This window comes from Gouania willdenowi, chromosome 3 (genome assembly GCF_900634775.1).
Source record: "Gouania willdenowi chromosome 3, fGouWil2.1, whole genome shotgun sequence".
NCBI classification, from domain to species: Eukaryota; Metazoa; Chordata; class Actinopteri; order Blenniiformes; family Gobiesocidae; genus Gouania; species Gouania willdenowi.
Genome location: NC_041046.1, coordinates 25,475,049 through 25,494,202, shown reverse-complemented (window position 1 = coordinate 25,494,202; position 19,154 = coordinate 25,475,049). Strand labels below are relative to the sequence as shown.

The 19,154-nt window shown below is 33.9% G+C and overlaps 1 long non-coding RNA gene across 1 annotated transcript; it reads left to right on the top strand.

The window, feature by feature from the left end:
* Positions 1–655: 655 nt before the first annotated feature.
* Positions 656–10,531, top strand: LOC114457392 (uncharacterized). Its single transcript, XR_003672933.1, has 3 exons — positions 656–849; positions 9,407–9,475; positions 9,560–10,531. It is a non-coding gene; the product is annotated as an uncharacterized LOC114457392 (long non-coding RNA).
* The last annotated feature ends 8,623 nt before the right edge of the window (positions 10,532–19,154 follow it).

Below are 19,154 nucleotides of genomic sequence, written 5' to 3'. Positions count from 1 at the left end.
GGTCATCCTAGTGCTGGGACACGCCCAGTTCCCTCCTCCTATACTCCAGTGGTGGGCTGTAAAGTGTGCACATCTGTGTGCCTTCACTTTCCACAGAAATGCTGTTCCACTATCTTTCCTCGGAAATAGAAAATATGTCTCTTACACATAGCCTTTTGTAATTCATTTTTAATATTGTTCACTAATACATTATAAAGACGTTCCTATAATACTATTATAATACAGATACAGAACGGGACTTCAATAATGCACTTTTTGGAAACTTTATTTATTTTTTTTGCTTTTTACATTTTTGTTTTACAAAGGAAAGACCATTTAAACATTAGTGGATATTAAAATAAAACTGAAATTGCATTGCATTATTGGCTACAATGAAGACGACGCAAATCAGCCACAAGTTCAACTTCCCTAATATAATTTGCAATATAAATAATCTAAATTATCAGTTTATTGGGACAATTTGTGACATAGAAATGCATTTAGTAAAGAATATGCGCCTCGTGTCTATATCCACCCTCCCGATTTCTGTACAAGATAGACAGGAACATGGGCAGGATGTTTATACTGCAAGATGTAAACATTTTCCTTGGTCTTCTTTAAATAAAAAAATTGAAGCAAATGCCTTGTTAGATTTGTTAATAAGTTGAGATATGCGCGTCTGTCCGCTGTGTCTCCATGTAGATGTTGGACGTTTTTACGCATGAATATTGTTTGTGTAATGCAGTCATAATATTTACTCGTGGACGCAGGAGGAGTGGAGGTGGAAGCTGAGCCGAGCTCAGAAACTCGGACGAGGATCTCAGGATCGGCTCCTGTGGGAAGACCGTGGAAATATCCAGGAATGGTTTGGTGCGTATGATGTGTTTTATTCTCTCTATTGTCATCAAATGTGACACAATACAGACCAGATGGGTTAAAGGAGTTTTTAATGACTTGATACAAATACACATTTTGGTCCAGCTTTACATTTTTTTTTTTAAATAGCATGCATTTATTTTTAAAGAGAAATGTTTTGTCTTTCAAAGACAAGCTGCAATTTTGCTGCTTTCACCGTGTTTTGTTTTTTTGAACAGAAGTGCTACTGGATCGCTGATCCGTCTGCCTCAAACTGTTTCAGTAGGTTGCATATGTGTATTGTTCCCCAGGGATCGTGATGGCTGCCGTCCGTAGACCTTTATGTAACTATGGGCTTCAGCTCGACGTGTGTGTGTAACTGTTTCTTAAGGATGCGCGTATTTGGTGAACTTACGCAAGTTTTGATCTGTGCGTAATGAGACTCCTGCACGTGGTGCTCGCTCGTGCGTAAATCATTTTGTATGGGTCAAAGTAATAGACATGCACGTTTGAATTAAAATAAAACAATTTAAGGTGTACAATTATGATTTCTTCCGTTTAAAAATATGAATGCTTCGCCCCAACATGTGGACACGGTGGCGTTTTGTTTCAGTGTGCCACAGGCGAAGCTGCAGGCAAACAAATCATTGTCAAAATGTTCAATTGTCAACTCAAAAGGAGACAGGCGTGCCACGGACACTCTCTGCTGTTATAGTGGACATTTAAAAGCACGGATAAATGAATGTCAGTATTGTTTTAACCGGTGCCTGCACCAGCACTCGCGTGGAGTGAGGGCCACACATTTATCAGTGCCGCGGACCACCCAGCGCGCTCTGGGGGGCAGGCGCGCTCCCGTCCCTTTTGGCTGCCCACTGCATTTAATTATTGCTGTTGACTTCAACCCATTAGGACTATAATCTCCCCCACACTGGGTTATCATATAACTCCTTGATATCTGCTCATTTTGTATTGTTGCGCTGTTTTTGCCTTCCACTTTTATACATGTGAAAAACTGCGTGAAACATAAGATGGGGACACCAATTAAATACAGTATTGCAGACACAAACATGTTACACTATCCAACAACCCGTTTAATCGCTATATATTATTAATACATCTTTTTTTCTTAATTTGAGCGTGTAAACATATATTGTGTCGCTATGAGAGCCCAATTGGTGGCGGATAGTGTCCATCATCACTGACGTTGGAGAGCCGAGGTCAGAGTTTCCCCCCGTCCCTCCATCTCAGACCAACTTTTCCATGACGTCCCATCGTGAAATATTTGACAGCGCTGCATCCTCAGGAATGCGCCACTTAGGTGGAGGTACACCACAGAGAGCAGTCCTCACACGCTTTCCGGGCTGGGTTTGCTGTAATTCAATTCACCAAGTTTATACTCAATTGTTGTCACTGGCTAATATGTTTATGCATTTGTATCTTGTTGGATGCATTTATTGCAAATTCAAACGCAAATACACCGCATTAACACATTAAGATTCCAAATTTGTCGCACCAAATTCTTTTTTAAAACTAATTATGAAATGCTAATATTCTAACGAAAAAAAGTTATTAATCAACAAGACAGTTTTTTTTCATCATCAATAAAAAATAGGAAAGAGTGCCACATTTTCTTCTTTGCTAATACTTTTTTTTTTTTTTTTTTTTTTTAAAGCAGGCCTACGATTATTTTTTATTTGATTTACAGTTAATCTTGTTCCAATTTAATCCCACACACTGATTGTTTATTTCACAATTGGAGCACAAAATAAAAACTCTATACAACAAAGCAATAAACAGCATGTACATGATGCGCCCATGCAGCAGTTTGGAAACCCCTGCAACGTTTAGTTTACATATCAAACTTCTTTTTCATTCATCATAAACAAACACACACATTTGCAGGGTAATAGTTTTGTTGAAGGGAGGGTCACCCAAAGGCCGCACAGCATTTTCTTGAATTAAGGATCGATCTCCTTCATTCAAACTTAACTTGAACTTGATTTTTCGTTTTAAATCAAACCCTAACTGTGCAAAAATGCAGAATCGTAATTGTTTTTCATGTAAAACAAAACAAAACAAGAAGAAAAAAAAATAAATAAAATAAATTTACCCTAAAAATCGGTTGGAAATGTGACTATAATGAGGCATTCATTAAAGTCATTTTTATTAAGAAATTCAAAATTATCCTTTGCAAAAATGTATGCATTCATACTGATTTTTTCCATACTTTAAAAAACAAAAAAACAAACAAACATTGTGTCTTTGCATTACAAAAAAATCGTATTATAGCCTCTTTTTCATTAAAAACAGAAATAACATATTTTTTAAATATTATTACAATAACAATTACTTCACCAGCAGCTCAATTTTTTTGCGCTTGTTCACCTTTCCCTTAAATTCACACTGTTTTTCGAATAAATCCGCTTCACTAAGAATATCAGAAAGCTATAAATGTAATGAGTCAGTGTTTTTGGATCCATTTTCCTGAGCTTATTTTTGTGGTCCATCCTGTGCAGCTCTGCAGTGTCGCCTGCAGATCACTCAGCATTGTCACTTTTTAATTGAAAACAGTGTAAAGTCGAGGTGGGCACCCCCTCATCACTTTCCCCTGCTCGGTAGGTGGCCGTGTATATTTTGGTTGAAGTGCTGTTTATGTGAAGGAGAGCGGACGGGATTGCTTGCAGAGCGCTGATTGCGCGCAGTGGACGTGTTTGATGCATGGGCCGCAGGTCTCATTCAGGGCCGCTTCACGGGGACACGTTTAGGACGTCTGACCCCCAAGAGATGCTTATTTCCTCAGAACAAATGTATTTTAAATTGTAGGTGTTTATTTGGATGCTATACATCCCAGAGAATAAAAACAAAGATACCCAACACAAATGTATCTATATTTTAATTATAAGCTACTTTATTTATGGGACACTGTGGAAAACAGAGCAGTGATCAAATGGAATTGAACATAAACATCAAATGGAATTTCCATCTGCTGTCTTTGCAGGAAGAGCATTAAAGGGAATTAAATAAAGAGAGCCAAAATAAGAGAGGAAAAGACTGCAAAAAGAATGCAATTCTATATTTTTAGTGAGCGTCACAGGTTTTCTTTCTAATTTAACACATTTATTATTTATATTATGACTTTTTTTGCACTTGTAATGGCGTTAACAAAACGCTAGCTAAAGCTAAAAACAACTAAATCTTTATTCTTGAAATTATGACAATATTATATGTAATCATTACAGGATTAAGTATTATATAGAGGTAAAAAAAAAAAAAAATCAAAAGAAAAACCTTTTCTATCAAAAATTTTTTCCTTCAATCAAAAATAAATATTATCAATCAAAAAAAAAGTGTTCAAATGCACACACATTTTTTTTTTAATTTATTTTTAATTGACTAATAAAGACAAAGCTACCTCCGTAGTATTAGATTATTAGGTATTTTTGACCTGCTGGCAGATGAATAAAAATAACCCATCGAAAAAGAAAAACAAATATGAGAATTCTTGATTGAGAAAATTATTTTACATATCATTGAGAAGTATTTATTATTATTTTTTTAATTAAATATAGTGACTTCATAATCTTGGTGTGTAATAATAATAATAATGCAGTCATTTTTCTGGAGTTCTTGTTTTTTTTAATCGCCAGTTAATAATGGTGCCAGTCTGAGTGCTGCACACCTGCACCAACACACCAGCTTCAACATAATATTGTGTTAAAATGAATTTTGCACAGCAGTAATATTTTTGCTGAGAAAACCAAACAAAACCTGTAAGATGGGAGTTCTTTTAAATGGAGGAAACAAAAAAGTCAATATGGTTTGCACCTGGGACTCATCTGTCTTTATAAACTTTTTTATTTTATTGGACAATACTCCTTTTTTCTCTCTCTAAATGTGATATTTCTTTCACAAACATCACTACTCATGCTATTCTGCATGAGTCATGCTGACAATCACTGTTTATTTGTAATTGTGTCTATCAGCATCTCCTCACTTCTGTCCCTGTGGAGCCGTATACTGTAAAATAAAGACAGACATGTGTCAGACTATAATCCTGATGTTTCATTTCCTTCTGAGACTCAAAGTTGTCGACGCTGAGGCTTGTTTGAATATTGAAAATTGTCTCTCCTGACAGGCCGTGACTGGCAAATTCCTCTCCAAAAATAAGCAGCATTGAAGATCTGTTTATTTTGTGATCACAAGCAGTACCACAGAATTTGACACATAGGATATCATTTAGTAACTTTAGAAAATTCTCTATAGCCCAAATGTGGTTTGTGCTTGAGGTTTGCTTTGCACAGAATATTTTTCTTTAATTTGCAAACCTCTTCAGTGCCCTGGGGGAGTTTTAGTATAAGCTATATAGTGTTTTTTCATAAACAAGAAGTTGATGTTTTTCATTGTTGAATTTGTTTTTTCTCTCCTATTTTTATAAAAACATTTAATTTCTTGTCATTGCGGCTTTGAAAGTGTTGGACGTAGTTTTTGGTTTCTCGTGCAGTTTATGTGTGGCCTTCAAAACTTATTAAATAGAGAGATTGGATTGTGATGTGAGAGTTGATCTTTTTTTGTTTGTATATATTTTAGAAGTAAAACAAAAAAAAAAAAAACAAAGGAAAATTAAACTATGTTACAATTTCATTGTTGTTGTCCAATGATTATTCAGCCTTGTTGGAGTGCATTATCGAAACCATGTCTTCTTGTTTTTAAGAAATAGTCCAGCGGCGAAACTGGCGTCTACTGATACTGGATCGCCTGTCAGCAGTATTATTAAACCCCCCCCCCCCCCCCAAAAAAAAACCCCAAAAAAAACCCACAAAAACAAAAAGCAACAAAACAAAACAAAAACAAAAATTGGTTGAATTATAGGTTAGAAAGTGGTTTCCAATCTTTTTTGTCCCGTGTGTCCCCTTTGCATTTTTGTTAAATCCTGTGTAACCCCATCTTCATATCATTAGTACCCTCACCATAATTTTATACACGTTTTTATTTGTAGAATAGATGCTTTCCTAAAGCCATAAATATGTCTTAAACATTGGTTCCTTAAGCCTTAAATTCAAAACAATAAATGGAATTTAGTTAAACTACTTTTTTGTGATTACTTCAATAGTAAGTAAATACAGTCTTCTTTGTAAAATGTAGCTAATAATTGTCTCCCATTGTCAGAAATGTGATAAAATGGCCTCTGCAGCATCAAATAACCCTGTTTCAATAAATGACAAATAAATATAGTATTTCATTTAGAAATATTGCTGTTAGTTTGTGTTTTGTCCAAAAAAATTGCCTAAAATTAATTAGGATCATTTCCTGATTATTTTTAAATGAATTGTTAAAACTTTCTGAGTACCCCCTGCAATGTGCTCCTGTACCCCTATTTGGGAACCACTGGTTAGATGCGTCTCTGTTTCTCCCTCTCACATGTTTGGTGCCCTATCACCTCTGAGGTTCGGTCCATCGCTGTCTGTGCAATGCAGAGAGAGACGTCAATAATGAGAGCTGAAGCAGAAACCACAATGGAGAACACAAAAGACAGTAGTAGGGCAGACACAGGTCACATGGCTCCACTGCAGGTTTGGCTCTGTGATACTGTCCTGATGGCAGTTTGATGGGTGGCCATGGGGCAACAATGGTTTATACTTATGTGTTTACGCAGCATGTATGCTAGTGTTTACATATAGCCCACAAAATAGTTGTTTTTTTCCTGAATCTGTAGGGGATTTTCCTGGGGCAAGCTGCTTGGAAAACCAAAAAAAAAAAAAAAAAAAACATAAAACTATTGAGAATTCCCAAATGAAAACACCACAATGGGAGATATTACTGGTGCAATAAGTTCTTCCTGTCCCTTATAGTAATTATCCAGAGTAGGTATACTATTTTTAATGTGCACATAACCCAATCCACCTACAGACAAACCACAAACTAAATGAAAATAAGGGGGTGTGTGAGGGGGTAATGGCTTATTTTGAAGCTTAAACTCTTCTGTTCTGCCATAGTTCACCATGTGATACCCAGTATTCCAGCTGATTGGAAATTAGGAAATATCCTTGCTGTCTGTGGGAATGCATAAGCAGGCAGTGGTTGGAATCAGTCTGGAATGCTTTGGGATGGTAACTGGATTCGGTTGTAATGCCCAGCTTTCCACAGCGGAACACTAGGGTGGGAAAAAGGCCGAGAGCATTTCCTGAGTAAGTGGGGGGTCCCAGCGAAGCATCACACGCATGGGCATCGTGTGTGACAGGGATCCTGCCAGGTTTATGCTGTGATCCCAAGTGAAGAGGCGGGTGTGGTGGGCAGCGCCATGGAGAGAAATCAGGAACACACAGAGAATGGGAGAGAAAAAACTAGCACAAAGCAAAAACAAGAACAAGAGATGAATGAATTATTATAAGTTAACCCATTATTTTTCAACCTTGGGGTCGGGACCCCCATGTGGGATCGACTTAAATGTCTATAGTAATTATATTTTTTTAAATTACTGATTTCAAATGTAAAGTATCTATTTTCAAATTAAAACACAATCTTAAACAACTGTGTTCTATACTTTCACTTCGCCAAATACAAATAGTTCAAAGAAAAAGCAGTAAAAAAAAAAAAACTAACCCTACATGTATTTATTATGTCAATTTAGTTTTAATTTGTAGAGTTCTTTGACTCCTTAGAAGATAAAACATCAGTGACTAAGTACACGTTACATCACGTGTCAAACTCATGGCCCGGGGGCCACATCCGGCCCTTTGGAGCATCCAATTCGGCCCACAGGAGAAAGAAAAAATTACAGAGAAAACATGAATCATTGTGTAAATTAAACTCAGCAATATTTGCAGAGACTCAGTTTTTCCCGGTGCTTATATGGCATGATTGCTTGATTTTTAAGGGTAAACAGTTGAAAAAAAACTCAATATTCTCACAAAAGTCCTTAAATTTTCCTCATATAATGATATAATATTTCCCTTAGTGCGCAGATTAATAAATTAATTCTGATTTCCCTTACATAAATGGAAATTGGTCAGAAAATCTAGGAAAAGTGAAGACCCTGTTGGGACTGATAGCTATCACTTATTGCTTGGATATTGTCGGTTTCTTACATACTTTGTATTTCACGTATACGTGGGAGTGTAAACTATGGGGCACAATAATGTTGAAATGATTGTTTTCCAGCATAAAAGCTGTGGCCCACTAAAGATTAAACTGCTCCGTATTTGGCCCCAGAACGAAAATGAGTTTGACATCATGTGTGTTACATGAATAGAGAGCTTATTTTATTCTTAGGTCTTTATATCTTTATTATATATTTTCTTTCCTTCTGTAAAGAGACTTTCAAACATGGCTTTATTAGAATGAGAATCAGAATGTTTTTAAACAACAATAATAGCCAGCAACAACAACAACACAACAATAATAATAATAATATAATAATAATAATAAATAATAATAATAATAATAATAATAAATATAAAGGATGATGGATAATAAAGGAGAAGGAAAATATACAGGATAAATATGATAAATAAATATAAATATTTACAGTGCAGCAGGTAATATTGTTTATTAGAATGGGTTTATGCACATGCTGTCAGGGACTTTAATCAGCCTCATTAAATTGTCCTTTTCAGCATGCATGCATTGAAAAATTAATGTAATTTGTTTTTTTAAGTTTTTCTCTGTGATTCACAAATCAATGTTTTTATTAATTAGTTTATCTGAGTAAATGTAAAGGTTTCTTTTTATTAGTTTGTATGCTTACTGTGGTATTAAACACATCAGTAAATCAGTGCGAATACAGAGCTTTAGAATATAGATAGGATTTCATACAGGCTTACATATTCTCTTACTCTATACTGTATATGTCAGTATATTTGTTAGGCATGTCTGTCTCTGCATGCTGTCTATATGTGAACATTGGGATGATCTAGTGAGGAACTATACCAGTGACTCTATGGGATGGTTTTCATTTCCACCTGCTACTATGGCCTTTTTCCGCTGGCCTAGCTCTGTAACAATGGTCGTGAGAGAGCAGTGTAGAGCAATGTGATTGATGTTGGACTGTATTTGGCCCCTCTTCTCCTCGGTGCCTGAGAGGAAGTCGCTATCCGTCCCTCCCATCACAACCACCCTGCACAAAACGAAGGGCTAAACAAGGCGACAGACCTCGTCAAATTCAGTTCCAAAGTCCTAATTATAGAGGTGAAAGTAATGGATTACAAGTACTCACGTTACAGTATTTGAGTTACTTTTATGGGTACTTGTACCTTTTGAGTATATTCCTATATAGTAATTTGACTTGTACTTAAGTACGTTTAAAGAAGTAAAGTATTTTGTCACATTTCTAAATTATATATTTTTTGTTTTTGTGTGAAAGTAACTAGTAACTTTTACTTTGCGTACTACTACTTTAATTGAGCTACTTTTTCTTGAGTATTTCATGTATGAATTACTTGTATTTGTAGTTGAGGACAATTTCAATCCAGTAACAGTACTTATATATCATATACTCTATACGTGTTGTTCTAAAACTACTTGATAAACTCCCTCCTCATCTCTAACATCACTCTTTTTTTGTGTCCTGTATAAGGGTACAGAGATTCAGGCTCATCTCTGCCGCATTCTTTCCATTTTGCTCAAGAGCACAGTGGCTGTGAAGGTAATCTATCACCTGGAATTTTTCCCCTTCCTTCTTTCTTTCTCCCCCAATTACTAAAAGTGTTTCTCTTTCTCTTTCTTCCAGACAAGAGTGGGCAGCGAGCGACTTTGGCCACAGGAAGCTGTGAATTATTTGAAAAATGGACAATGTCTTATGGGGAGACATAGTGTAACCCCCTGCCCCACCCACCCACCAATTCCACCCACTCACCACCCTGCAATGACCCTGACCCTTTCACGGTTTATATCAGACTGTGGAAGTGAGAAATAGTGATGAGTCATTCAGGCTCTGTGTTTACACTCTGGAGTCACGCAAGGAAGGAAATCAGCCACGGTCTGCTAAAAGTGGCGAGGTGAGAGGGATAGCGGCAGCTACAGACTTATACCTCCAAGAGCTAAATTTATTTCACCTCACCTCTGCTGTGCATGGAGCCAACAATAAACAGCACGCTTCTGCTGTGCTAGAGAGGAATAAAGCCAACAATGGCAGCCAAAACCATTGGAAAAAGGTGTGTGAGTGCGTTTACATGACAACACTGACATTGTCTTTACGCATCATTTACCTCAGAATAAGCAGGGTTAATCTGATGGCATGATACATAACCTAAGAATGGAATACTGTCGACTTCAATTCAAAACATGAGAGTACTCAGCATTATTTGAGAGGAGTGATGAAACACGAAAATATATGTAAGAATAGATATGGCAAGTTTTTTTCAGGTGTATTTTGGACTCATGATGTCAGCCGACCATTATTATGGGAATGATTGATAGGTTTCTGGACCATTGAACCAAATAAAAATATCTCCATGGAGTTTTGTAACCCCCCCCCCAAATTACATAGAACTCCTACAAATCTAGAAACAACTCTGGGAGTTCTGCTTAGAATGTAAATAAAAAAAATGGTGATTTTACAGTTTAATTCATCTTAAGCATTTGAATTACTTTTCTATTTTTTTAAAAAAAAAAATAAGGAAGTGTTCTATTCATATTCATGATATTACTGTAATAGTAATTGAAAGAATATACAACAAGTGTCAAACTCAAGGCCCGGGGACCAAATCTAGCCCTTTCAATCATCCAATTTGGCCCAGATCAGAAAGTAAAAATGACAGAAAAAACTGTGTAAATTACCAAATAATTTATATTTGACCCCATCCAAATATACAATACATTTTTCCAAAATCCTGCATTTTCTTACCAACAATCCCAGAAAATTCTCTCAAATCACTCAAAAAATGTATTGCAAAATCAAGGATTTTAAAAGAGAAGATCCTACAGGAACTGATATCTGTGATTTATTGCAGTGCAAACCAGGGCAAATAATGTTGAAATGGTTTGTTTCCTCGCCGACAATGTGCAGCCTAATTCTGGTCAAACTGCACCTTTATTTGGCCCTTGAACCAGAATGAATTTGACACCCCAGATATAGTGTTTAGAAAGTTTCCCTCACGAGTCACTGTTTTTATTACTTTACAGATATAGGCTACAAATAAACTTTTTTGGTATTCTTGTGTCCCTCATGCACAATTTTATGACCTCACTGTGGGGTATAATATAGAAAATAATATAGAATATATTTTTTATTGTCAATAGGTACAACTAGATTTAAAAGTGCTAACAGAATTATACAAATACAATATTATATACACACATTTTTTTCATTATTGCACTGTTCCCATTAAACATATTGCACCTTATGTGTGTTTTTTGATGTTGAGTATCATTTCCATTGTTTTATCTCCAATCTAGTCAATCCTATTAGGATTCTGAATGTTATTTTCCACATATCTTCTGTTGCACGACTCAATCACCAAAGGCCCTCAGACCAGATCTGGCTCTTTGTGTCATTACACGTGGCCCCTCAAAACAGATCTTTAAAAAATAGAAAAAAGTTGTGTTTTAGATTTGTAAATCAAATAAAAATATTTCTAAGATATTGACATCTTGCCAACACCGTCCTTTTTTAACCCTTTCTGCAGGATTTCAGCAGTCACACCTTTTCAGGGAGCAATATATATATATTTATATATGACAATTAGTTAATGCTGTTATAAAGGCATTTGAATTCTAGTTTAACCTGAGAAATGTGAATATCTGAATCCTTCTACTTTTGAAGAAATGAAAATAATCCTATTATTTTTATGTATAGATGAGTGTGTCCATTACATGCGTGCATTGCTGAATACCACAGGCTGAAAACAAGCATGTGCCGTAGGAAGTGTTTACTGTGTTTTCAAACACTCCGTCGGAGTCATCCTCAGCGTTGAGTGACTGTTGTTTTGGAAAACACAGCTGTAGTTGCAGCACTTCTCTGCAGTAAATAGAAGTGACACTTTATTCTTTTCTATCATTGGTGCGAGTACCTTCATTTGTGCCCGTAGGCCAGTTTCATTTTACACAGCCACATGCACAGAGCCACAATGAGAGAGGCCTTTTAGTTTGGCCCAACTCTTTTGTATAAACCCTGTCAGGAGTTTGGATTGATAGTTGCATTTATCACTATATTATTAAAAAATCAAGCTCTCGGGACTAAAGCTCCCAAATTCAAAGAGCAAACCGCCAATTTAAAGACTTTTGTTTTTTTTTTTAAATTCTTTTTAAAACAATTCATAACCTTTAGAATTATAGACGAGTGCTGATTACTGAATTTCAATCCCTGTGGAACATTCAACGCAAACGTTTGGCATTTAAACTTCGTCAGTATGAGTGGTGAGGCGTCACAGGGCAGAGTCTGTGTATAGAAATGGCATTTGTTTAATCTTGACTTACCATCCTACATTTTGTACGACTGTAAAGGCTGAACATGACTATTAAGGTAAAAATATATATATATAACAGTCTGTACTCAACGCAAGATGGTCAATCAGTCTTGGCTCTGAGGATCAGCAGAGGGTTCTGCTCTCGTTGTCAATGGAGCCCGAGGCAGACTGCGTTGTGTATTTCTGAGATAAACACAGTCCTAGTAAAGTGGACTCATGGCTGAGTGTGTCCTGACTGGAGACAGAGAGCACTATGACACTGTACTCACAGAGACACTGGCAGCTCCTCACACTCAGGGTTGAATGTGATGAATGGTCCAATGGTAATGGGCCGTGTGTCCGGGTGAAAACAGCTCTTGTAAAAGCCAGAGCTGCTTTAGGCTGGATTCAGGAATCATTCAGGGAGGGGGGGCAGATGTTACATGTTGATCAGTATCCTCTGATGGTGCTATACCGTTCCTCTAATAGAAGCAGGAACGGCTTTAATACAATTATTATTATTATTATTATTATTAATAAAAAATAAAATAATGACACAAAATGATTTGGTTTTCAATTGCATACAGAACTTAAACTATCATCATGCCAAAATCATCATTTTGTCATTTTTTGTGCCTTACTGCTTTCTTAGCCCTTTTTAAGTATGTGCATTATATTTGCAGTAGTTTTTAGGGTCTAAATATGGTCCTAATCAATTTTTTTTTTTTTTAATTTTTGAAAATACACGTTTTGCTATAGCCTTACTTTTTATTTTGGGTGATTTTTTTTTTTTTGTCATTTTTGTGCCTACCTGCTTTCTAAGCCCTGATTAAGTATGTGCATTTATTTGCAGTAGTTTTTTAGGTCTAACGATTGTCCAAACAATTTTTTTATTTTTTTTTGTCATTTTATGTGCCTTACTGCTTTCTTATCCCTTTAAGTTTGTGCATTAAATTTGCAATAGTTATTAGGGTATAATGATGGTCCTAACAATTTATTTTTTTTTTGTAATTTTTCAAAAAATATGCCTTGCAAAAGCCTTACTTTTGATTTTAGGTGATTTTTGTTTTTTGTCATTTTTTGTGCCTTACTGCTTTCTTATCCCGGTTTAAGTATGTGCATTAAATTTGCAGTAGATTTTAGGGCCTAATGATGGTCCTAACTCAATTTTTTTTTTTCTAAATTTTTAAAAAAATATCTTGCTAAAGCCTTACTTTTGATTTTGGGTGATTTTTGTTTTTGTCATTTTTTGTGCCTTACTGCTTTCTAGCCTGTTTAAGTATGCATTTATTTGCAGTTTTTTGGTGTCTAATATGTCCTGACTCAATTTTTTTTTTTTTTTTAATTTTTGAAAAAATATATCTTGATCTAGCCTTAGTTTTGATTTTGGGAGATTTTTTTTTGTTGTCATTTTTTGTGCCTTTGCTTTCTAAGCGCAATTAGGTATGTGCATTATATTTACAGTATTTTTAGGTCAATGATGGTCCTAACTCAATTTTTTTTTTTTTGAAAGTTTTAAAAATATATGTCTTGTAAGCCTTATTTTGATTTTGGGTGATTTTTGTTTTTGTCATTTTTTGTGCCTTACTGCTTTCTTAGTAGTTAAGTATGTGCATTATTTTGCAGTAGTTTTTAGTGTCTAATGATGGTCCTAACTCAATTTTTTTTTTTTTTTTTTAAATTTTTAAAAAAATATATTCTTGATAGCCTTACTTTGATTTTGGGAGATTTTGTTTTTTGTCATTTTTTGTGCCTTACTGCTTTCTAAGCCCGATTTGGTATGTGCATTTTATTTTCAACATTTTTAAAAGGTCTAATGATGGTCCTAACTCAATTTTTTTTTTGAAATTTTTGAAATATACGTCTTGCTACAGCCTTACTTTTTTTTGGGTGATTTTTGTTTTTGTTTTTTGTGCCTTACCTGCTTCTATCGTTTAAGTATGTGCATTAATTTGCATAGTTTTTAGGGTCTAACGATGGTCCTAAGTCAATTTTTTTTTTTGAAATTTTGAAAAAAATATGTCTTGCTAAAGCCTTATTTTTATTTTGGGTTGATTTTGTTTTTTTTGTCATTGTTTGTGCCTACCTGCTTTCTAAGCCCTGTTTAAGTATGTGCATTTTTTGCAAATTTTTAGGTGTTAATGATGGTCCTAACTCAATAATGAATTGTCCTAAGCCTACATTTTTTTTGTTTTTTTTGGTCATTTTTTGTGCCTTACTGCTTCTAAGCCCTGTTTAAGTATGTGCTTTATATTTGCAATAGTTTAAAAGGTCTAATTATGGTCCTAACTCAATTTTATTTTTTTTGAAATTTTTGAAAAAATATATGTCTTGCTTAGCCTTACTTTTGATTTTGGGTAATTTTTGTGTTTTGTCTTTTTTGTTGGTGCCTTACTGCGTTCTAAGCTCTGTTTTAGTATGTGCATTATATTGCAGTAATTTTAGGGGTCTAATGATGTCCTAAACTCAATTTTTTTTTTAAATTTTTGAAATATACGTTTGCTATAAACCTTACTTTTTATTTTGGGTGTGATTTTTTGTTTTTTGTTCTTTTTTGTGGCCTCCTGCTTTCTAAGCTCTGTTTAGTATGTGCATTATTTGCATAGTTTTTAAGGTCTAACGATGGTCCTAAACTCAATTTTTTTTTTTTTTGAAATTTTTGAAAAAATATGCCTTGCTATAACCTTTCTTTGATTTTGGGTGATTTTGGTGTTTTGTCATTTTTTGTGCCTTACTGCGTTCTTAGCCCTATTAAGTTTGTTCATTATATTTGCAGTAGTTTTTAGTGTCTAATGATGGTCTTAACTCAATTTCTTTTTTTTTGAATTTTTTGAAAAAATGTGTCTTTCTAAAGCCTTACTTTGATTTTGGGTGATTTTTGTTTTTTGTCATTTTTGTGTCTTACTGCGTTCTTAGCCCTATTTAAGTATGTGCATTATTTGCAGTAGTTTTTAGTGTCTAATGATGGTCCTAACTCAATTTTTTTTTTGAAATTTTTGAAAATATTCGTCTTGCTATAACGTTACTTTGATTTTGGGTGATTTTGTGTTTTGTCTTTTTTGTGCCTTACTGCGTTCTTATCTCTATTTAAGTATGTGCATTATATTTGCATTAGTTTTTGGTGTCCAATGATTGTCATAAGTTAATTTTTTTTTTTTTTTTTTTTTTTTGAAAAAATATGTCTTGCTAAAGCCTTACTTTTGATTTGGGTGATTTTTGTTTTTTGTCATTTTTGTGCCTTACTGCCTTCATAGCCCCGATTAGGTATGTGCATTATATTTTCAGTAATTTTAGTGTCTAATGATGGTCCTAACTCAATTTTCTTTTTTTTTTAATTTTTGAAAAAATGTGTCTTGCTAAAGCCTTACTTTTGATTTGGGTGATTTTTGTTTTTGTCATTTTTGTGCCTTACTGCTCTCTTATCCTTATTTAAGTATGTGCATTGAATTTGCAGTAGTTTTAGGGTCTAATGATGGTCCTAAGTCAATTTTTTTTTTTTTTTTTTTAATTTTTAAAAAAATATGTCTTGCTAAAGCCTTACTTTTGATTTTGGGTGATTTTTGTTTTTTTGTCATTTTTGTGCCTTACTGCTTTCTAAGCCCTGTTTAAGTATGTGCTTTTATTTGCAATAGTTTTTATGGTCTAATGATGGTCCTAACTCAATTTTTTTTTTTTTTTGAATTTTTTGAAAAAATATGCCTTGCTATAACCTTACTTTGATTTGGGTGATTTTGTTTTTTGTCATTTTTTGTGCCTTACTGCGTTCTTAGCCTTATTTAAGTATGTGCATTATATTTGCAGTAGTTTTTAGTGTCTCTGATGGTCCTAACTCAATTTTTTTTTTTGAAATTTTTGAAAATATTCGTCTTGCTATAGCCTTACTTTAATTTGGGTGTTTTGATTTTTTTTTTTTGTCATTATTTGTGCCTACCTGCTTTCTTAGCCCTGTTTAAGTATGTGCATTATATTTGCAATAGTTTTTAGGGTCTAATGATGGTCTTAACTCAATTTTTTTTTTTTTTTAATTTTTGAAAAAATATGCCTTGCTATAACGTTACTTTTGATTTTGGGTGATTTTTGTGTTTTGTCATTTTTTGTGCCTTACTGCATTCTTAGTTCTATTTAAGTATGTGCATTATATTTGCAATAGTTTTTGGTATCTAATGATTGTCCTAACTTAATTTTTAATTTTTTGAAAAAATATGCCTTGCTATAGCCTTAGTTTTGATTTTGGGTGATTTTTTTTTTTTTTTTTGTCATTTTTGTGCCTTCTCTGCTTTCATAACCACAATTAGGTATGTGCTTTATATTTTCAGTGATTTTTAGGGTCTAATGATGGTCCTAACTCAATTTTTTTTTTTGAAATTTTTGAAAATATATGTCTTGCTACAGCCTTACTTTTCATTTTGGGTGATTTTTTGTGTTTTGTCATTTTTTGATGCCAACTTGCTTTCTAAGCCCTGTTTAAGTATGTGCATTATTTTTGGAGTAGTTTTTAGGGTCTAATGATGGTCCTAACTCAATTTTTTTTTTTTTTTTGAAATTTTTGAAAAAATATGCCTTGCTATAACCTTTCTTTTGATTTTGGGTGATTTTGGTGTTTTGTTCATTTTTTGTGCCTCTTACTGCGTTCTTAGCCCTATTTAAGTATGTGCATTATTTTTGCAGTAGTGTTTTAGTGTCTAATGATGGTCCTAACTCAATTTTTTTTTTTTTTTAATTTTTAAAAAAAATGCCTTACTTTTGATTTTTGGGTGATTTTTTTTAGTTAGTTTTTTAGCTAGTCGACCACTGGGAGCAACTTAGGGTTCAGTGTCTTGCCAAGGACACATAGTCAGGTACTGGGATCGAACCCCCCAACTTCTCGATCAGAAGACGACCCCCAACAACCTGAGCCACGGTCGCCTTGTTGTAATCTTTTTGATTTTGAGTGATTTTTGTGTTTTGTCATTTTTTGTGCCTTACTGCCTTCTAAGCCCTATTAGGTATGTGCATTATATTTGCAATAGTTTTTAAGGTCTAATGATTGTCCTAACTCAATTTTTTTTTTTTTTTGAAATTTTTGAAAAAATATGTCTTGCTAAAGCCTTATTTTGATTTGGGTGATTTTGTTTTTTTGTTCATTGTTTGTGCCTTACTGCTTTCTAAGCCCTGTTTAAGTTTGTGCATTATATTTGCAGTAATTTTAGTGTCTAATGATGGTCCTAACTCAATTTTCTTTTTTTTTTAATTTTTTGATTTTGGGTGATTTTTGTGTTTTGTCATTTTTTGTGCCTTACTGCGTTCTTAGCCCAATTTAAGTATGTGCATATAATTTGCAGTAGTTTTTAGTGTCTAATGATGGTCCTAACTCAATTTTTTTTTTTTTTTTTAATTTTTGAAAAAATATGTCTTGCCTTACTTTTGATTTTGGGTGATTTTTGTTTTTTGTCATTTTTTGTGCCTTACTGATTTCTAAGCCCTGTTTAATTATATGCATTATTTTTGCAATAGTTTTTAGGGTCTAATGATGGTCCTAACTCAATTTTTTTTTTTTTTTTTTTAATTTTTGAAAAAATATGCCTTGCTATAGCCTTAGTTTTGATTTTGGGTGATTTTTTTTTTTTTGTCATTTTTTGTGCCTTTCTGCTTTCATAACCACAATTAGGTATGTGCATTATATTTTCAGTGATTTTTAGGGTCTAATCATGGTCCTAACTCAATTTTATTTTTTTGAAATTTTTGAAAAATATGCCTTGCTATAGCCTTACTTTTGATTTTGGGTAATTTTTGTGTTTGTCATTTTTTGTGCCTCTACTGCGTTCTTAGCTCTATTTAAGTATGTGCATTATATTTGCAGTAGTTTTTTAGTGTCTAATGATGGTCCTAAACTCAATTTTTTTTTTTTTTTTTAATTTTTGAAAAAATAAATCTGCTAAAGGCCTTATTTTTGATTTTGGGTGATTTTTGTTTTTTGTCATTGTTTGTGCCTTACTGCTTTCTAAGCCCTGTTTAAGTATGTGCATTATATTTGCAGTAATTTTTAGTGTCTAATGATGTCCTAACTCAATTTTCTTTTTTTTTTGAAAATTTTTGAAAAAATATGCCTTGCTATAACCTTTCTTTTGATTTTGGGTGATTTTGTGCCTTACTGCGTTCTTAGCCCTATTTAAGTGTGTGCATTATTTTGCAGTAGTTTTTAGTGTCTAATGATGGTCCTAACTCAATTTTTTTTTGTTTTTAATTTTTGAAAAAAAATGCCTTACTCTTGATTTTGGGTGTATTTTTTTTAGTTAGTTTTTAGCTAGTCGACCACTGGGAGCAACTAGGGTTCAGTGTCTTGTCCAAGGACACATAGTCAGGTACTGGGATCGAACCCCCAACTTCTCGATCAGAAGACGACCCCCAACAACCTGAGCCACGGTCGCCTTGTTGTAATCTTTTTGATTTGAGTGATTTTTGTGTTTTGTCATTTTTTGTGCCTTACTGCCTTCTAAAGCCCTATGTAGGTATGTGCATTATATTTGCAATAGTTTTTAAGGTCTAATGATTGTCCTAACTCAATTTTTTTTTTTTTTTTGAAATTTTTGAAAAAATATGCCTTGTTATAACCTTTCTTTTGATTTTGGGGTGATTTTGGTGTTTTGTCATTTTTTGTGCCTTACTGCGTTCTTATCCCTATTTAAGTTTGTGCATTATTTTGCAGTAGTTTTTAGTGTCTAATGATGGTCCTAACTCAATTTTTTTTTTTTTTTGAATTTTTGAAAAAATATGCCTTGTTATAACCTTTCTTTTGATTTTGGGTGATTTTGGTGTTGTTTTGTCATTTTTTGTGCCTTACTGCGTTCTTATCCCTATTAAGTTGTGCATTATATTTGGCAGTAATTTTTAGTGTCTAATGATGGTCCTAACTCAATTTTTTTTTTTTTTTGAAATTTTTGAAAAAATATGTCTTGCTAA